General features: G+C 43.6%; 1 non-coding gene across 1 annotated transcript; it reads left to right on the top strand.

Moving 5' to 3' along the window:
- The first annotated feature begins 5,885 nt into the window (after window positions 1–5,885).
- Window positions 5,886–5,959, top strand: trnat-ugu. Its single transcript has one exon. It is a non-coding gene; the product is annotated as a tRNA-Thr (tRNA).
- Window positions 5,960–19,309: the final 13,350 nt, after the last annotated feature.

Raw genomic sequence — 19,309 nt, 5'->3', positions numbered from 1 at the left:
CCCCCCCCCCCCCCCCAGCCTCAGAGTCACTGAAAATCTGTGGGCAGGTCTTAAAGCTGCTGTGTGAGGACGGACTGAAAATACCTCAGAACCTGGAGTGATCTGCAGGAGGAGGCTGAAACTTTGGCAGACGGACGAATCATAGAAATAATTGTTGGAACAGAATAAGTGGCTCTCAGAGGAAAATGATCCCAGACTCAGTTTGTGTTTGTTTTTCAGATAAATCTCAGACTGAAAGGCACACACACACACACGATGATATTGTTGACCTCTCAGTCAACATATTAATTTTACCCCTCTCTCTCTCTCTGCAGAGAACTGACATCAAACTCGTTTAACCTTGTATCAGGAAGTCAATTCTATTTCAGCTCAGGAAATGAAGCAGACAGATGAGGAGGAAGAGGAGGAGGACAAGGAGGAGGAGGAGGAGATGAAGCTTCTCATCTTCAGTTCACTGGGAAACTTTACATCCACACAGAAACAACCTTTCCTGGATGTTTTCTGTCAGATGATCTTACTGCACAGTTTGTTTGATTCAGCCAACAAAGTAAATACGAGATTAAACCCAGAAAAAGTGACTTTCCCAAGATTCAAGGGAGCAAGTTACATGCTGCCAGACGAGTATTTACATAGATGTTTAATTTTTCAGCTTCTTCCTCCTGCATGTGAGTCATCACCATTGAGAGCAGACAGATGAATAATATAACAGACAGAAATATATTATTCATTCAGGTTATGTTGAGAAACTTTTCAAAACTTCTTTTCCTTCATGAAAACAGATTCATCAGAAGCTTTGAACAGAAATCCAGAGATTATATTTACATTTACTCTTTGGTCACGTGATGGATTCTGTTGATTAACAGTAAAATAATGACAGTCACAGCACACTTCACTTTCATTAATGTACCAACCAACATGCTATGAACATGAAGCCATAAATTTGACTCTATTTAATGTTTTCTGCTAACTTGTCTTTGTATTGCTTTCTTCTTCTTCTCCTTCTAGGGGTCTATAGGGGTTATAAAGCATCACTATGAACAGGTGAGCATTAGGACATTTGAGAGCCTCTGGATTTCATGGGTCAAAGGTCAGTCACACTGAACCATGCTAGAAGTGAAAGAGGCGGGCCAATGTCTTTGAGCTGTGATGTCATTCAGCTTCTTTCTGTTTACATCTAGCTGTAGTACGGTGGCCCCCGTAGGACACAGCATGACGGTCAGCTCCCTGGTCCAGTCCAGCCACGGTCAGTACGATCCTCTCTCAGCTGTCAACCATTCCCAGACTGAAGCTTTAGCTTAACAGTCACTGAACAGTGTAAACACACGTTAACAGTGTGAGTTTATTTCTGCACTTTCAGAGTAAAACATCCTCAGATTGTAAAATCCAGAGCTCTGAGCACATCACTGGCTCAAACAGGAAGGTTTCCACACGAAGCAGAGAAACAGAACAATACAACCACATTATTTCTATTACTGTGTCTCTTTCAGCTAAGACACAAAAACACGTCATCATTGTGGATGATGATAAAATCTTATTGCAGATCTACATCAGGTCACAGCTTCTGTTCAGCTGCAGCTGAATCACGTCTGTCGCTCTTTCAGCTGCGTCTCTCATTTCCATTTTCTTCTTTCTCCATCTCCATCCAGCGTGTGTGTGTGTGTGTGTTTGTGTGTTTGTGTGTGTTTGTGTGTGTGTGTGTGTTTGTGTGTGTGCTGAGTTTGGTTCCTTTTGTGCCAGCCTTCAGTCTGTGTTGTACATTTGCATAATATGGAATACACACATTAAATACACACTAGTACTTGTGTGTGTATCTGCACGTGTTTGTGTAATGAGCATGCCTGTGTGTGAGCGTAAGTCGGTGAATGTGAATATTCTTTTGTGTGCATGTGTGTATACTTGTGAGTGTGTGTTCTGTCCACATTTGCATACATCTTCATGAATGCATGTGTGTGTTTGTGTAAGTGCATGTCAGTGTGTAAAGATGCTCGCTTGAGTCGGGGGGGTTTTTTTTGTGTGTGTGTGTGTGTGTGTGTGTGTGTGTGTGTGTAGCTGTGTGTTTGTGCTTCAGTCAGCACTGAAATGAAATATAACTCCTCATTGTTATGAAAACCACATCCTGCATTCCCAAATTAGAGAAGAAGAAGAAGAAAATGAGTGGGAGAGAAACTTTACAAACATAGAAACAAACACAGCTTCCCCCTCGCCCTCTTCTTCTTCTTCTTCTTCTGCTCCGTATTTGGAGGCGCAGGTGAAGACTTGGATTTCTAAACAATGACAGAAAAAGATGTTTGGAGGGAGAAGATGAGGGCCTATGTGTTGAAACCATAAACTTTATGAAAACGTGGCCAAAATATGGTGTTTCTGTCTCTGTCTGTGTCGGAACCACAGGTTTCTGATGACAAAGCCTGAGAATTCAGTTTCTGCATCTTTCTGTAAAATTAGAGACTGAAGACACGTCAAGGTCAAAACAGGTGTTTATCCTCATCCTTTCTTATTTCACTGTTGTTTTCATCTTCTGGTCATTTTGGGACGTTTAAGCAATAATGGCACAAAAAGTCATAGATGGGAACACGTGTAATGTTGTGAGTGTGGAGCTGTTCCCACATATATGAGCAATAACGATAAAAATAAAAGGATAGATTAATAATGAAACATCCTTCATTCAAACATACATTTATTTCTAAATGACTAGCAGGTGCTGCTTTTCCCCAAATGACCTGTCACCTCCTGGCGTATTGGCAGGGAACCGCCGACTGTATAATCACTGGCCAACCCCCTCTACTCATGTTGTCAGATCTCTGTCTAGTGCAGAAAAAAACAAGATGGCTGCCATTAGATTTCTTATCTTGCTAATGGAGAGTCATATGCAGATCAGGGTAAATGGATGGGTTTGAACCAGGGAAAGAAAATGAAAAATGTAAATGGAGCTGACTGATACCCAAACTGTCGATGTCCCAAACCTGAAAACATATTTAACCCCAGACTGAACGTACGTACGTTTCCCAATCATCCACAGGGACGAGCGTGCACTAACCTACTAAACCCAAACAGAAAACATGCATCAGCAGCAGCTGTTTAACGAGCGCTGAGAAGTTTCCCGAAACAGCAGCTGAGCTCTGGGTTTGACAGAACGCTGCCAGAACAGTCAAAGTTGGTCAAAGTTTAAACGGTTTGAACTGACGCTGGTGTTTTTCTTGAGCGTTCCCTACACCAGGAGGAGGAGGAGAGCTGCTGCCTTGATGGGTGGTTGAGAGTGACCTTAGAGTTTTAGGATGGACTTTTCCTTTATTTGGTTCATGATGAAGGAGGTCAATAGATTCTTCACACTCATCTTATTACAGTTAGCCTCGCCCACACACTTTCCTCTCCATGGACACACACATACGGACACACACACACACAGTCCTCGTTGACCTTGCGATCACTGCTCTCGCCTGCAGCCCCGAGCGTTGCCTCGCTGCCATGACGACGCAGCTGTACCGCTTGTGGTCGGATAAACAGCAGCAGCTGGTTCCAATTGTGCTGTGTCACTGTGTGTGTGTATGTGTGTGTGTGTGTGTTCTCATTAAGGCAGCACCCCCACACTCCTCCAGTCATCTGTCTTTTTCTATGGGGAGAACAAGGTGAAACCTCCTCCTCCTCCTCCTTCTTTTTACTCTTCCTCTCTCCTAATCTTTTGGTCTCCCCCCCTTCTCATACTCTCCCTCTTTCCTTCTTCTTCTGTTTCCTCTCCTCTGCTGCCTCCCTCTCCTCTCTCCTCCCCCCATTTTATGTCCTCCTCTTTCGCCCCCTCTCCTGACAGAAGCTACACACATACCTTACACAGACAGAAAAAGTAGTCCTGCTTCAGTAACTGGGTCGTACCAATCGATGGTGGAAAACAGGACAGTAGTGAATCAAGACGATTATTTTATGAGTTGCCTTTATAATGTGGTCACAGGACATAAAGTAGCAGTGGACATTAAATGTGTCATTGAAAACAGTAGCGTGGACAGTCACAAATCCCAAAGCCCTATGCTTGGTCCTGAATGGTGGGGATAAGATGTGGTGCGGATGGTCGGGGAGGCAGGAGGGGGCCTGGTCTTGGAGGGGGGCCTGGTCTGGATGTGATGAAAGCACAGACGAGGGTTTGGGGTCTGTTTATGCATCTGTTTTAAACTGTGTCTGTGCCCTTGACACCGTGTGACGCAGCTAAAGGGCGGCGGCAGCCTCCCCAGGTCATAGGTCAGCGCTGTCAAGGCTGTTTGCTGATGGTCAAAAGTGCAAATTCACATGTCAGAGTTCAGAGTTCACCACAAAGTGTTGCTGTTTGAAATGATGCTGAGATGACAGAACCTCAAACCTCCCTCTTCTTCTCCTGTCCTGTTTTTTTTTTTAAAGCTGGTTCATTCCTCTGCTCCTCCTCCTCCTCCTCTTCATATTCATCTCATCTTCCTCCTTCTTCCTCTCCTTTTACTGTCTGATTAATAAACCTAATTGATTAAGTTGCAGCTTGATTGACTGTACTTTCAGGGGAAATCGGACATGTGAGCCCCTCCCCCTCTTATTTCCCATGATGCTCTGTGCTCCACTGGTTTGAAGCAGAACAAAGATGGAGTACAACGCCCTGTTCAACCTTCTCCTGTCAAAAGATGGTGCCTCCCTTTGTCTTGTTAAAGGTCTGTGTGTGTGTTTGTGTGTGTGTGTGTGTGTGTTGGAGGGTTAATAAGCTCTGTGGTTCACCTGAGTCTCTCAAGCCTCAGGACAGGCGACCAGACATGTGTGTTTTGCGTGTGTGTTGTGTGTGTTGTGTATGTGTTGTGTGTCTTGTGTGTGTTGTGTGTGTGTGTGTGTGTGTGAATAATTTATAGCTGTAGAGAAAACCGCAGTTTCATTTCTTTCTCTCTGTGATTGCAGTTTCTCAGCAGCGCCGTGATAACAGCTCTGTTTAATGAATCAGTGCACACAGCGACCACAGCATTACGCCTTACAGTGCAGGCAGTTATGTGCTGGAACTATTTCTCTGCAAACAACAGCCGAGTGTTGTGAGTCCTGAGGTGCCACGCCACCTACCTCTGTCTGAAACCACCAACTGAGCTGCTTACATTTCTGTTTGTGTCCAGACTAAATAAACAGGCTACAGAGTGTTAGTCTGCGTGTTTTGTGTTTTAGCCTGGCTAGCTGTTTCCCCCTGCTTCCAGCCTTAATGCTAAGCTCCTCTTCCTTGCTAAAAGCCAAATTTACTGTGTTTAATTTAATGCTTTTTAAGGGATTTTTTAAAAACCAGAATCCATGTTTTCTCTGCCCATAAGACCCCTCAGTGTTTTTGATACTCATCCTAAAGTGGAGTGCTGATTGATAAGTTTGAGTTTGGTTTGATTTATCAGGTTTTACTGGGGTTTGCCTGAAGCGTAAACTGCTAACGTTAGCTTAAACGCTGATATGAAAGCATCCTGGACCAGCTCCCTCTCCTCCGAACTGGACCTTTATAGACGTAACCTGTGAATTTCCTGCTTTTGGTTCATGTTTGGCTTCCAGGTGTGAAGCTGCATCTGATGAAAAATGCAGAGGTTGTTGCACTTTTCTGGTTTTTTGCTTTTCAGCACCTGCAGGAAGGAAAATGTTGCTTTGATTTGATTTGATAGGAGGTTACCCTTCACCAAGCATCTCCTCCGTGGGCCTTTTCCACAGCAGACACTTTGACACACACAGCACAGGTGTAAACGACAGCATTAATGATGAATGAACTGCATTCAGGTGTGTCAGAGCAGGATTCTACTGTTGTGTTCTAGTGTGTGATCTGTCGCTTTCCTGGTTCACTGAGATACTTAAATGACACAGTGCTTCACTAACAGTATCATCACATGCTGTGAATAAAGGTCTGTTATATGGGCTGTTGTCTGTCAGGTGCTGTGGCTTAGCTGGTCAAAGCACCTGTCTTGTAAACAGGGGATCCTGGGTTCAAATCCCAGCAGCACCTTGATGTTTCCCTGCTTGTTTGCATGTGTGTCTTTGTCCTTTTGTAATAAGGAAAGAAAAAAATATATTTATAATGAAAAACTGGATCAAAGCCACAAACCTGCAAACGCTGAATTGTTGTGATTCACTTCACGTAGATTGATGATAGAGACCTGATTGTGTTCACATCTTTCTGAGCTAAAACACACACACACAGACTCTTTGTATTAAACTGGTGTGGAAATGTTTTCCTCTTAAAGCACCTACAGAGAAGCAGGTCCTGCATCAGGGTCAGCAGATCTTCAAAGACAAGAATAAAACTGTTGTTTTGCTTTGATATCACAAGAGTTTGCTTCAAAAAGCCTTTCACCCCTCAGATCCTTCCTCTGTCGCTCAGGTGCTGTGGCTTAGCTGGTTAATGCACCTGTCTTGTAAACTGGAGCTCCTGGGTTCAAATCCCCGCAGTACGTTACAGTCCTGGACTCTAAGTGTTGCTCATCATTTCCATGCACCTGCACAGTCCAGCTGACTGCTTCTAAAGCTCAGTGTTGGCCAGAATAGTCTTTTCTAGGTGGTACAGTTCCACATGACCACTAGATGTCTCTTAATAAAACATTGCTGTGGGTGGTAACAAGCTGTTTGCAAAGAGCAGCAACATCATCATCATCATCATCAAGATTCACTGTTTCCAGATTGAATCTGAATTTTGTTATAAACACAATAAATGTTTTGACCCAGAAAAACATCCAACCTGGTGAAGAAGTGCTTCAGTGTTTATCTGTGAGCGCACTGACAACGTGAACACACAGAGACAAACTGACTGTGTGTGTGTGTGTGTGTGTGTGGAAGATGAAAGGGATGCAGACTGGCCTCAGGCTCCAATTAAAAACAGGCTGAGGTTGCTATGGCGATACAGGTGAACTGAAGTACTTTATGAAATATTACTGACGGACGGACCGACTGGTTTACTCCTCCAGCAAAGAACAAACTGTTCTGTGGATGTTTCCTGTGTCCAGGTCAATGTTTAAACGTCACTGTGTCTGATCTGTTTCTCACCTTTTTACTTCGATTGTTGTGTTTTTTTTTTTTCCCACCCCACCCCTCTCCCATCCTATCCCACCCCACCCCTCTCCCATCCTACCCTACCCCTCTCCCATCCCACCCCACCCCCATCTGCTCACCTGTTCCTCATTCCCTCATCAAGACCTTTGTATGTACACTGGTCCACTTGTTCTTGTTCGTCCCAGCTGTAGTTTTCCAGCCTTTTTCTACCCACCACATTTTGACCTGATTGTTTTTGACCTCCTGTTCTTGCCTGCACTTTAAATAACGGTGAACCGTTTGAACTTTTCTCCAGAGTCTCTCCTTGTCCTTCTCCGTGTGTGTGTGTGTGTGTGTGTGTGTGTGTGTGTAGGGGGGGGGGGGCTGTGGCACATTATCAGGATCTTTAGTACAAACATTATTTCTCCCCTCAGGATGAATTATAACCTTGGTGACCCTCTGTCTCTTCATCCAGTGCCATCATCAGGTCAAAGTTTGAATTTGTACTTTGGTTTGTGACCAAATATGTAAAAAACAAAACTCCCATCGGCCTCAGTCGCACTTGGTTTTGTGAGAATAATGAAATGCTGCAGTGCGAAGATGGTGAACACGGTAACATTAAACCTGCTAAACATTAGCATCTGTCTCAAAGCACCGTTGTGCCTCATGACTCTGTTCTGCTGTGAAACACCAAGCTACTGTAGAGAGGAAACACGGACAGAGACTTTCAGGAGTGAGGAAGAGGAGGCTGATGCAGACGAGCTGGTGATGAAGAGTCGGTCTGTTGTGTCTGGAAAGCGAAATGTGTGCAGGCAGCTCTAACTGCGTTACAGTAACGGATAACCAGATTCATCAGCAGTGCTGCTGTGTGCAGCTGCATCACTAACTCTCTTCTCTTCCACTTCTTCAAATTCTGTTTCTTCTGTTAATAATCTCCATCCTCTTATTTTCCCTCTGAAGCTCTTTAACACGAGGAAGTTCACTTTTCAGTATTTAGGGTTTTTTGTGCGTTTCCCTGTTAACGATGAAAACACAGCATTTTCTACTTTTTTATTTTTAATCCTTCTGCTTTCACTTCCCCATTCTGTTCTTCTTCCACTCTTCGTGATTTTAAATATACTTTAGTTCACTAACACAAACGGTAAAGATCCAGAGCTGTAAACCACTGCTGCTGGTTTTACTGGTTGTCAGCTGATCAGCACAGAAAATCCACAGCTATGTTTGAGATAATGTAGAATCACTTTCACTTTTCAGCTTTGACTGATGCTGCTGCAGAGTCACTAGAGTTGTTGTTGTTGTTGTTGTTGATATTGTTGTTGATGTGTTGTTGTTGTTGGTTCATGCAGCTGTGAGTGAAGGAGCTACTGCTCAGGAAAGAAATGAACAGAATGCTGCTTCACTTCCCAGGAAAAGAGAGAGAGGGAGAGGGAAAGGTGATTCATTCCAGGCTTTTGTTTCAATAATAAGGCTGTTTCCTTCTCTGGACACACACACACACACACACACACACACACACACACACACACACACACACACACACACACACACTTAGACTCTTCCCGTATGAGTTGACTGTTGTGTTGTGCCTGTCAGTTGGTTTTTATCCTACAGCTACCTTCACCCTCCTCCTTCTGTCAGCAGTGTGTGTGTGTGTGTGTGTGTGTGTGTGTGTGTGTGTGTGTGTGTGTGTGTGTGTGTGTGTGTGTGTGTGTGTGTGTGTGTGTGTGTGTGTGTGGAAGCTTGCAGCCCAGCTCTGTCCAAAGGTTAAAAAAATACACCTAAACCATAAACGTGTAAAATCCAGATGAGATTGAAGCCACACTGATGCGTCTCAGTTGTCCAGATCGTAAATGTGATGACAGTCCGTCTCTGTTGTCTCCGCCTCGTGTAAACCAGGGTCAGGCCTCCTCCAGTCCAGAAGGAGCTTTAGCAGTTTAGTTAAAACAACAACAGTTTAGCTGGTATCAGCTAACAACTATCCACATGAGCAATTCATAACCATGAACTCTGAGTGAGACACAAGTTTTATTGTCTTCACAGGCCATAACTCTGACACGCCCTCACCCATGCCACTGATCAGGGATCAGATAAACTCTCCTTGCATTTGATCATATGAGTTGAGTCACACTACAGGTATGATCAGATAAACTCTCCTTGCATTTGATCATATGAGTTGAGTCACACTACAGGGGGAGGAGGGATTACATACTGTATGTGTCTGAGGAGACAAACGTATTGGCCGTCCATTTATCACAGGGTTGTCTGTCTGTCTGTGTGTCTGTCTGTCTGTCTGTCTGTCTGTCTGTCTGTCTGTGTGTCTTTCTGTCTGTTGGACACGTTGCTTCATGTTTGTCACATCAGGTCTTTGTCAGGCTCAGGTCATGTGATCTGGGCCTGACGTGGAGCTGTTTATCACATGACGTGATGATGTTACCAGCTGCACATGAACTGTTGAGCAAACTTTTCATCAGTGTCGGGTCAGATAAAGATAAATATCCAGGTTTATTTTCTCTCTCTCTCACACACACACACTAACACTTCTTTTTAAATGTCACCTCTCTCTCTCTCTCCTCTGTCTCTCATGGTGTCTCTCACCCTTCCCTCTCCTCATTATGCAAACTCACGCCTCGCCCCTCCCTCCCCCAACCTCCCTCTCTCACCTTCCTCTCTCTCTCTCTCTCTTTCTGACTGTCACCTTTCTCTCCTCTTTTTCCTTCTGTCTCTGCTTCACCTTCACACTCATTATTCTGCACGTTCTTCTCTCTCTCTCTCTGTTTTTCTTCTCCTCTCACTGTTGGTGTTGTTCCAGGTGTGGTCTTGGCCCTGTGGTTTCAGAACGAGCGGAACAGCGTCTTCATAAATGGAAAAGAAAACGTGCTCCTGGTGTGAATACAGAAGAAAAACTTCTCTGACTCTTCAGACATTATGCTGCGTTCACATCACATCAAGATCTACAGACACATCAACAAACTGTTGGCGGAACGGCTGCAAGTGCTGGAACAGACTGTTCATTAAAAGGCTTTTCTGAGGTTGGTGTGGGAGAACTCGGCGGGCCTGCACAGAACCCTGACCTCAGCTCCCATCCAGCACCTCTGGGATGAACTGGACAGCCTCACTGATGCCGCGGTGTCTGACAGAGAACAAATCCCTGCATCCAGGTTCGACATCTGCTGGAAAGGTTAAAACGCGCATGGTCACATGGTTTACTCCCACGTCACGTGACGTAAAGTTCACATGAAGTTCACATCATTAAAGTACAACTGTTTTCTTGCCTCACACACCCATCACATATTTTACCAAAATGTTTTATATTATAGTACACACACACACACACACACACACACAGTATCAGGGACTGCCAGCTGCTCTCCTCTGCAGCAAAGACCCCCTGTGGAGGCCTGTTAAACCTGTGTGTGTGTGTGTGTGTGTGTGTTGTCTCCACCCTCATATTAAGCAGATAAAGTCGTCATTTACTGATGAAAATAACCAAATGAAAATGACAGAAAATAATGTTTTTTCTCCAACTGCTTTAACCATGTAGGGTGCGTGTGTGTGTGTGTTGTTACAGTAGAAAACAATGAATTGTAATGAAAGGAAACTGAGGCAAACTGTATTATGAATGAGGGTTTCTTTATTGTTGTTAGCTTAGCAGCGGGAGTTGTAAAAATCCATGGCAGACTGAGGTTGAACTTTGAAGTTTCAGAAAGCTGGAATATGCAGAGCAGAGCTGCTGCTGCTGCTGGTTCCTCTCAGCATCAACGCCATCATCATCAGACTCTGTCGCCGGTGCTTCGTACGTACGGTACAACAGTGTGACGGCCGGAGTTCAGTCTGTGAATCAGTGTGAGCTCTGAGCACAGCAGGAGATCTCTCATCATGCTGCTGTCTAATCTTACATTTAGACTAATGCAGAAATGATGTTCTCCAGTTAGAACTGGAAAATGATTCTACCAGACAAACTCTACAAGACAGGTTTATGATCGCAGCTGTAACTATATACTCCATCTGTGAACTTGAAACGTGTTTGAGAGCCTTGCTCAAGGGCACCTCAGGGGAGGTAATGAGGAAACTGTCCACCCTGGTTTATTTTCCCAGTCTAGGGATTGAGCCAGCGACGTAACGGTCACAAGCTTCTTCATGAACCAGTGCTCAGTGTCTTTCTCTGTGCCTGTCTTAATAAAACCATATCAAACACTTCCAGCTGAACGCTCTTTATTTGACTCCAACAGAAGAAAATGAGTCATACTGAAGAAAACAGGGTTAGCTAAGAAAAGAAACTGCACCTCTGAGCACTAAACTTTTTTGGGTTGTTTATTAAAAAACTGGTAAATAAAATCACTGCTCCGAAACATTAAACTGTCCATTTCTTTCACAGAAGGTAATAGTGTTATTCTTATCAGATTCATGGTAAATGATATCAGGATATCATACCATGTGTTATAAAAAGGGAGTGGTTGTGTTGTTGTTGTGTCTCTGTATAATTCACAGCTTCGGTGTGTCAGTGTGAAGCTGCTGGCAGACTTTAACCTCTGAAAATGAAACACAGTCTACTCCACTCTTTGCTCTGTACGTGCGATCGCTCCCAGCGTGGCGGCGTCTTCCCAGCCTGCTTTGCATTTGACTGCAGGGTTCGGGATCAAAGAGAGGAAGTCACGAGGCAGGCAGCGGCAGGCCTCATCTGATGAAACATTGCTGCTGCTGCTGCTGCCAGGAGGCCTGGGAGAAGTTTTACTGTACAACCCACATGCTTCGCCTTTACACTTTAGACGCTCGGCTGGCGAGCTGGCTCAGGGCGAATCGCTGGTGGCGCAGGTGGGGGGTCACTGTATCGCTCAAGGACTTGCTGACAGAATTCGAAGGAGCTGACGAACTCACACTGACTCCAACTGGTGGCTCTTCTTGTGACTACAAGTGGATGTTGTACTGCAGGGTTAGATATTTAGGTAACTATAAATATTTTACTGATCAGTTCAGTATCAACATATTTTCCTGTCGTCAGACATGGAAATAAACAACATGTCTTCATTGTTTTAACAGTTATTGTTATCTTGAACGACACATGGTGGACAATAATACCAGCATTTATAATGGTGGTATTATTAAAATAATAAATTAAATATCAGAAGAAAGAAATGATCAAAGAAGATAAAATGTTCACAGAATAATAATCTCAAACCTGAACAGACCAGAGTCGTGTGATGGTTTGGGGGTGAGTCAGAGTGAAATCCTGCCGGATCCGGCTCGTTCACAGCTCTGTGTCGTTGGATTGTTGGAGAGGAGGGAGATATAAATACTCAGACAGCTTCCTGCTTCTCCCTGCTGGGGTTCAGTGTTACAGCCGTCCCAGCTGAGCACACACCCAGACACAAAAGACCGGACCAGGCCGCTTCATGAAGCCCGGCGGACTGAAAGAGGCCTTCAGAAAGGATTATCACACAAGTCTCCTTCATAGATTCATTCAGAGCGTGACAGGAGGAGGCGAACAAAGACAAAAGAGATTTAAAGGTTATGTTTTAAAAAGACACAAGTTAATGAAGTAATGCCGTGACTGCTGGTGAAACTACAGCTACTACAATTACCATACTGGAAAAAAATTTAATGTACTCATGGACGTTCCAACACTGTTAACATTACAATTCCCACAACTGCAACAGCTTCTGTTATTAATTAAAATTTTAAAGAAAATTTGAAATGAACTTGCTTTTCATAAGAAACTGAGCAAGAAAACGTGTCAGTGTGTTCCTAAGTGAAAAAAGACTGAGTCCGATGACTGAGTCCGATGACTGAGTCTGATGACTGATTCTGATGACTGATTCTGATATCCCTGATGGATAAATACTGACATGGCTGATCATCGTAAATCATCTGCTGTGAACCCTGCATCGTGATATGAGGGGAAATCCTGCCTGTGAAGGAGCAGCTGCAGTTTATAAACCACCAGCGTCCCTGTTCGCTTCAGAGCTGCTGCAGAGCCAGAGGAGAGGACAGGACGTCCTCTCAGCCGATCTGATGTCTTTTTCAAAGCTCATTCACCCTCAGGGCTTTACTTTCGGAGTGGGTTTTAAGGAGATTTTCCCAAGAAAAAAATCTGTTTCGTAAGCCCTGGAGTGTTACGTTTCAATGATGTGTGTGTGAGAGAAGAAGAGAGAAAACTGGGAGAGTCTCTTTCTGTCATTGATGCTGTTTCAGAGCTGTGGTGTTTTATAATCTTAATTTTGCTCTGTGCTTCAGTGCAAGACTCAGGACGAGCAGCAGGGCGGGAATCAGCTGATGGAGAGCTGGCACTCACTGTCTTATCAGCCAGGAGAGTTTTAATATCAGCGAATCCAGATGATCCGGGGTCGGATCAAATTGTGCTAAGTAAAACAGTGTCATTAGCTAAATTTTGCTCTGACAATGTGTAGAAATATAAAGAAACATAAACACTGGACTTTAGTTCAGTACTTAACTGCACTGAATTTCATTCCGCTCCTGGGAGTAAAGGACTCCTCCTGTCACACTGGAGATCCACTTGTACTGAAATATTGTTTACTGACTTCCTCTCAGCATCAGGTCTCAGGTCTTCCTTACTGAACAGTGCCCCCCCCCCCCCCCCCCCCCCTCCCCGCTGACCCAGACCTGCATCACCACACATCAGAGCAATCATGTCATTAAATCAGCTGATGACACCACAGCAGAGCGGCTCTTCACTAACGAGGATGAATCAGCCCACAGAGATGAAGCCATGCGGCTCCAGATCTGGTGCAAGGACAACAATCCCTCTCTCAAAGTCAACGAGGCAGACGAGATGGTTCTTGACTGCAGAAGGACCTCTTCACATCAGTGGAGGCGGCGTTCGGCCACATATTCCTCAGTGAGACGGCCCTTAATGGAACCAGAAACACGGCCTGCGTTGCACAGGCACATCAACGCTTCTGTTTCCTGGAGACTGAAGAGAGACTGTGATCACCCATCCTAACCAGCTGTTACAGATGTGACACAGAGAGCATCCTGCCCAGCTACAGCACAGCCATCAGGGAATATGTTAAGTGTGAAGACACACAGGAAATTTTGTTTTTATGTGGCTGTGTTATGTAAAGGTGGAATAAAGAAATGTTGATAAAAAGATTTACACACATTTTTCCCCACAAACGCAAGAAACTGCACAGGAAATGTTTCAGGCACTGAGCTCAACCCCACGACGTGAGGGCAGGGTCTACAAAAAGGCCCTGTCCTCAGAGGTTTTACTGACAGACAGGACATTTCAACAGCAGCATCACCGGCCACTCACTGCATCCTGTTACAATGTCTTCAGAGAAAAGAGCAAGAAAAAACTCAGAAGAATCATCACCCATGCACCCAAAGTCGCTGACATCCCTGAAACCCACCTCCCAGACCTTTACAGTGAAAAGAAGAGCAGACTCCATCACTGAGGACCCTTCACACCCCCCGCACCGTTCCCTTCAGCTCCTCCCATCAGCACCTCCGGCCACAAATGTATTTCTACGTGAGTCTTTTGTAGTCTTTTGTTTTGAATCTTGGCTCTTTCCAAACCCAGTGCTAAGGACAACACACGGGAACTTAAAGCTCGAAACACCCCCTCGAAATGATCGGGTTTACTGAAGGTGTTCCTCTGCAGCTTCATTTATTGCACACGTCACTTTACAAGACTCATTATGTGCCTTTTGCTCTGCGCCTCAGCAGAGAGCGTCACATTTGCAATGCTAATGACTGTTAATGTGCTGGATGGGAGTCATTATGTATGTTTTGCACTATATGCTTTACATTCTTGTCACCAGGGGAGGAAAGTAACTCATCAAGTTGTTTTTCAAAGCATTGTTTTGAGCACATTGTAAAATCAGTAATTCCACTCACGTCACAGACGTCTGACAAAGTTTTACTTGAACACTTTTGTGAAGAAAAGAAATCCGGAGCAGCCCTCAGCAGTTGTCCAGTATGCTGTCGTTTTCCTCACCAGCTGATCTGTCAGAAAGTTTTCTCAGGACGAAAAAAAGAATTTAGTTTTGAACTGTGGAAGGATTGGGTGTTAAGATGGTTTCATACTAAATCATTAACAGACAAGACATCCCTCCAGCGGTTGCAATGGTTCGTCGAGGTCAATCTTTAAACTGTGCATGTGTTTGCCAACCAGGAGAGAGATGAGATGCCAGTGTTATTCCTGTGTGGTCAGAGAAATAACATTCTCCCACTTACCTTTAACCTGTTCCCTGTGCTGCTTAACTGTTGCTCCACATCACTTGCTTTACATAATGAGCTCTGCTTGTTGCATCCGCTGTGTTTTATTTATATTCTTAATTATTTATTGCATGTTACTGCAGCTTGTCGTTCAAGAGGAACCACATTTTGTTCCTCTTATACAAGAAAATGATGAATTAAAGCTGCCTGAACTTGAACTTCCTGCTGTTTCTTCTGATAACACTGCCTCCACATCCTGCCTTGCTCAGAGGAACTTCATCAGCAGTGGTTGAAGAGACATAGAGTGAGAGCCCTGCTCCTTCTCCTTTTTCACAGCCAGTCGGAGGCCTGTGCTGCTGCAGTCGTCTCTCGTGCAGAGTTTGATAGTGTTGTGTTACAGCACCACAAACTTTTGATTCTCGGAGAACTGAAGGATCTGGATCCATGCTGAGGAAAGAAGAAAAAAAAAAGCCCTGTCAGGATTTTACAAACCAGAAAGGTGTGAAACATGAAAGGCTGACAGAAAGTGGAAAATCTGCAGATTCCATATGGAGGTGCTGATGGTGCAGCGCCTTCAGCAGGGGTCGCCTGTGGCAGCCACTGACTGCACTGCATACACTCTGTTACTCTTCAAATAACACACCCACAACCCAACCTCCTCAGCAAGTTCTACTTTTGTGTCAGTTTACTACATTTCCCAAAATGCCCCTCAACAGTGTGAAAAACCCTGAATGTGGGTCCTTCTTCTGACTCCAACCTGTGTCCAGAGTGAACACCTGACCTCGCAGCATGTGCTTCGTGACCTGTATGCTGCAGCCTGCAGTCAGGACCAGTGATCACACAAAACACAAACCAGAAAGCGTGAGCAGTGAACACTGAGCACAAGTAACAAACCTGCAACAACATGCTACACTCAGTGGCTCCTTATCAGGAATGTGGGCTTGCGAGTATTTGATTGGTGTGATGACGCGCTGTGGTCCAGGAAAAGCTGAGCCACGTTCAACTTTTCTCTGTCGTTCCTTCTTGTCCCATGTGATGGGAATGCCATTTCACTGTCAGGCAGCTCTGTCTGTGACTGCAGGCGTTCGACCCAAACCTGTCCTCCAGCTACGCTGCGTTCACACTGGTCTGTGTTTCCACTTCTCTGATGGATCTGTGCCCGTGGGACTGTTACATCACTGGTGCACCCCACCTCTCCTCATTTGCATTTGACCACTTATCCAGAGACAGACACAGAACATCTCTGACATATGTTTTCTTTTGTATTGTCTCTTTTTGTTTATTCTTACTTGTTTTAGGGGCTTTTTGAGGATTTCACATGTTTAAAGTCTTTAATGCTGTGTATGCTTTTAAATTTCATCTTGCACTGGGCTAATTTTAGATATCTGACCCATCCCCACAGAGTCTGTTCACTCTTTTCTGGGTGAGCGTAGTCTTTCTGAGCTCTGAGGCTCATTAACACAGCATTGCACTCGAGGGAATCCACTGGAACCAGCAGCCCATATTGATCCCAGCCCAGAACAACTGAAATATAAATGAAGGGTTTTCACTGTGGACTCCTTTGTGCACCCGCGGCCCACCATTATCCCACAGTGTTTGCGGTGCTTCTTGCTGATACTGTCAATATTGTGACTGGAACATCACAGTGTTGCTTTAACTTAATTATTAAGGAAAATGTATAGGATATATGTAGGTAAGGTATTTTTAGATGAAGATCACAAGAAGCCAACCAGGACACTAAAAGGTTTAGTAGGAATTGGAATTAGATTATTCCAATGGAACTAGGAATCAAAGTAAATAAAATTTTTGCTGATGGAATGATGGACTGGCACAATGTTTTAGTTTTCTGTATCACAAAAGCAGGACATGCAAGATCTGAGGACTTCACAATGGTGATCACACAGACATCATGTATCTCTGGACCTGCGTTCCATTATATCACATTATACAGAACATAATTAAACAATTTTTCACAGAAAAAAAAACCCCCCAGCATAATTACATCAGAGAGAATGATGAAGCAAGAGCGAGATTTTAATTTGTATTTAGATGCTTTGGCAACATGGTTCATCTAACATTCATGCCAATAAAGAGGATTAGCCTATTGAAATGAATCAGAAAAGAGAAAGAGACATGAAGACAGAAAGAAAGAAAGAAATATTTATTATACGTGTACATAAAACAGGATCAGAGAGACAGTCATACAATGAGTAGAAGGGAGAAAAACAGAAATAGGCAACACAAAGCACAATGCTTTAACCCTCATTTAGCTGCCTTACTGTCCCATATAGAAATAAATGATATATATTAAAACATACAGTATATAGGTTTGTCTGCATGACTATTGACACCATGATTCCATGTGTAGGTAAATTTTGCAGCTTTGTTAGTTTTGTTCAGTTTTCACTGTTCATGCTTTCTTTTTGCCATGAGCAGATTTTACTGTATTGTCTAACTTTGATCTTTATCTGCTGTTTTGGCAGCACACACGTTTTTATCTGCCACTGATGACAAAACAATTAGTTGACAAATCTATTGGTTCATTGATGGAAAACCGATGACAATTTTTACAGCACTGAAAGCAGAGCCACAGACAAAAAACTCAAGCAGAAAAAAAAAAAAACACTGAGTAGTTAAAGCAGATGTGAGTGTAAGTATGACTCTATACGCCCCAGTGTGCTGAAGGAATTTATGATTTAGCAGTTAAACTAAAAACTATTGCTGATTACAGCAGCATTCATACTGAATACAAAGATTTTCCTCTTACCTGCAAGGTAAAAAAAAAAGACTGATTACTTTTAAGACTATATTACAAATCAGGCAAAGTGGGCGACTGCCCCAGGGCCGAGGGCCCTCAGGGGGCCTGAAGGCTTCAGGTTCACTGTGAGGCTATTAGTTTGTGGTCATTTACTTAATGCAGATTTATTTGTTAACTTTGTGTGTATAACATGAATGAAATTGAAAAACAAACCAAACTATACACAACCTCACTCACTGCTGGTATATGTGCGGGTCTGCTCCACCTTCACCAGGTATTCTGTATAGACATACACAATATTACACACATCACATGTGTGATGCACCTGCCACATGTTCAGATATTCAGATTTTTTTTTTCATTTAATTGTGTTTGCACTAATAAAGCACATAAAAACCCCAAGGCACTAAACTTCAGCTCCATCTTGAATGAGAGTCATGTATTAAAATCTTTAAGAGATTTTTCATTTCACTTTATCTTGTGCTTTCTATTTACTGCATAGATTTGTGGCTAATTAAGTTACCACAAACTAATTAATGCAAACAGTGCACAAAGAGATGGCGTCAAAAGGCAAGGCGAGTTCATTTACATAGCTTCTTTCAGCGAGGCAATTCAAAGTGTTTTTCACAAGACATGAAAGGAATTAAGGTAAACACGGCAAAATAAAAAGGCAATACAAAAATAACCGTTTGAACAGGATTTAAAAGGATAAAATAGAACATAGAAATAAGCTAAAACAAAATAAAACACATTAGGGGTTCATTTCCACCCGGTGCCCCCTGGTGGTTTACTGATAATAAAAACAAATCATTAAACCAGTAAACCAGTTCATTTATGCTTTAAAAATGACGATTAACAATTAATCAGTCATCAAAATTATTGCCAGTTAATTTTTTGTCAGTTGACTGATTAATCAACCAATCACTTCAGGTCCAGAGTACTGGCTACTGGACACCTGGGGACATGATGATAATAACTGCCATGAATATTGGTGGGGGGGTCAACAAATTTTTGCCCCCCCCCCCCCTCTTTGAAGACATTAATCCGGCCCTGAGTACCTCACGTTCAGTGTATAGGTGTGTTTTCCTTTTTAGATGATAAAGTTAAAGTGGAAATTAAAGATGCTCTCTGTCGGAGCATTTCCCGCCTTCGTGTGATGTTTTGCACACCAATAAAATGACTTTACGTGTTGTACCACATAAAATGAATATGACCGGAGAGAGAGAGGGAGAGAGAGAGAGAGAGAGAGAGAGAAAGAGAGAGAGAGAGAGAGAGAGAGAGAGAGAGACTGAATGGAAAGGTAGAGCGACATAGACACAGAGCGGGGAGAGAGGAGAGGGAGTGTCGCCATTACTGCCTGGCAGTGCTGCTGAGAGGGGAGGGAGCAGAGAGAAGCAG

The sequence above is a fragment of the Toxotes jaculatrix genome, chromosome 17, assembly GCF_017976425.1.
Source record: "Toxotes jaculatrix isolate fToxJac2 chromosome 17, fToxJac2.pri, whole genome shotgun sequence".
Classification (NCBI taxonomy): domain Eukaryota; kingdom Metazoa; phylum Chordata; class Actinopteri; family Toxotidae; genus Toxotes; species Toxotes jaculatrix.
Note: the sequence above shows the minus strand (reverse complement) of the source record. Positions and strands in the feature narration are given on the sequence as shown.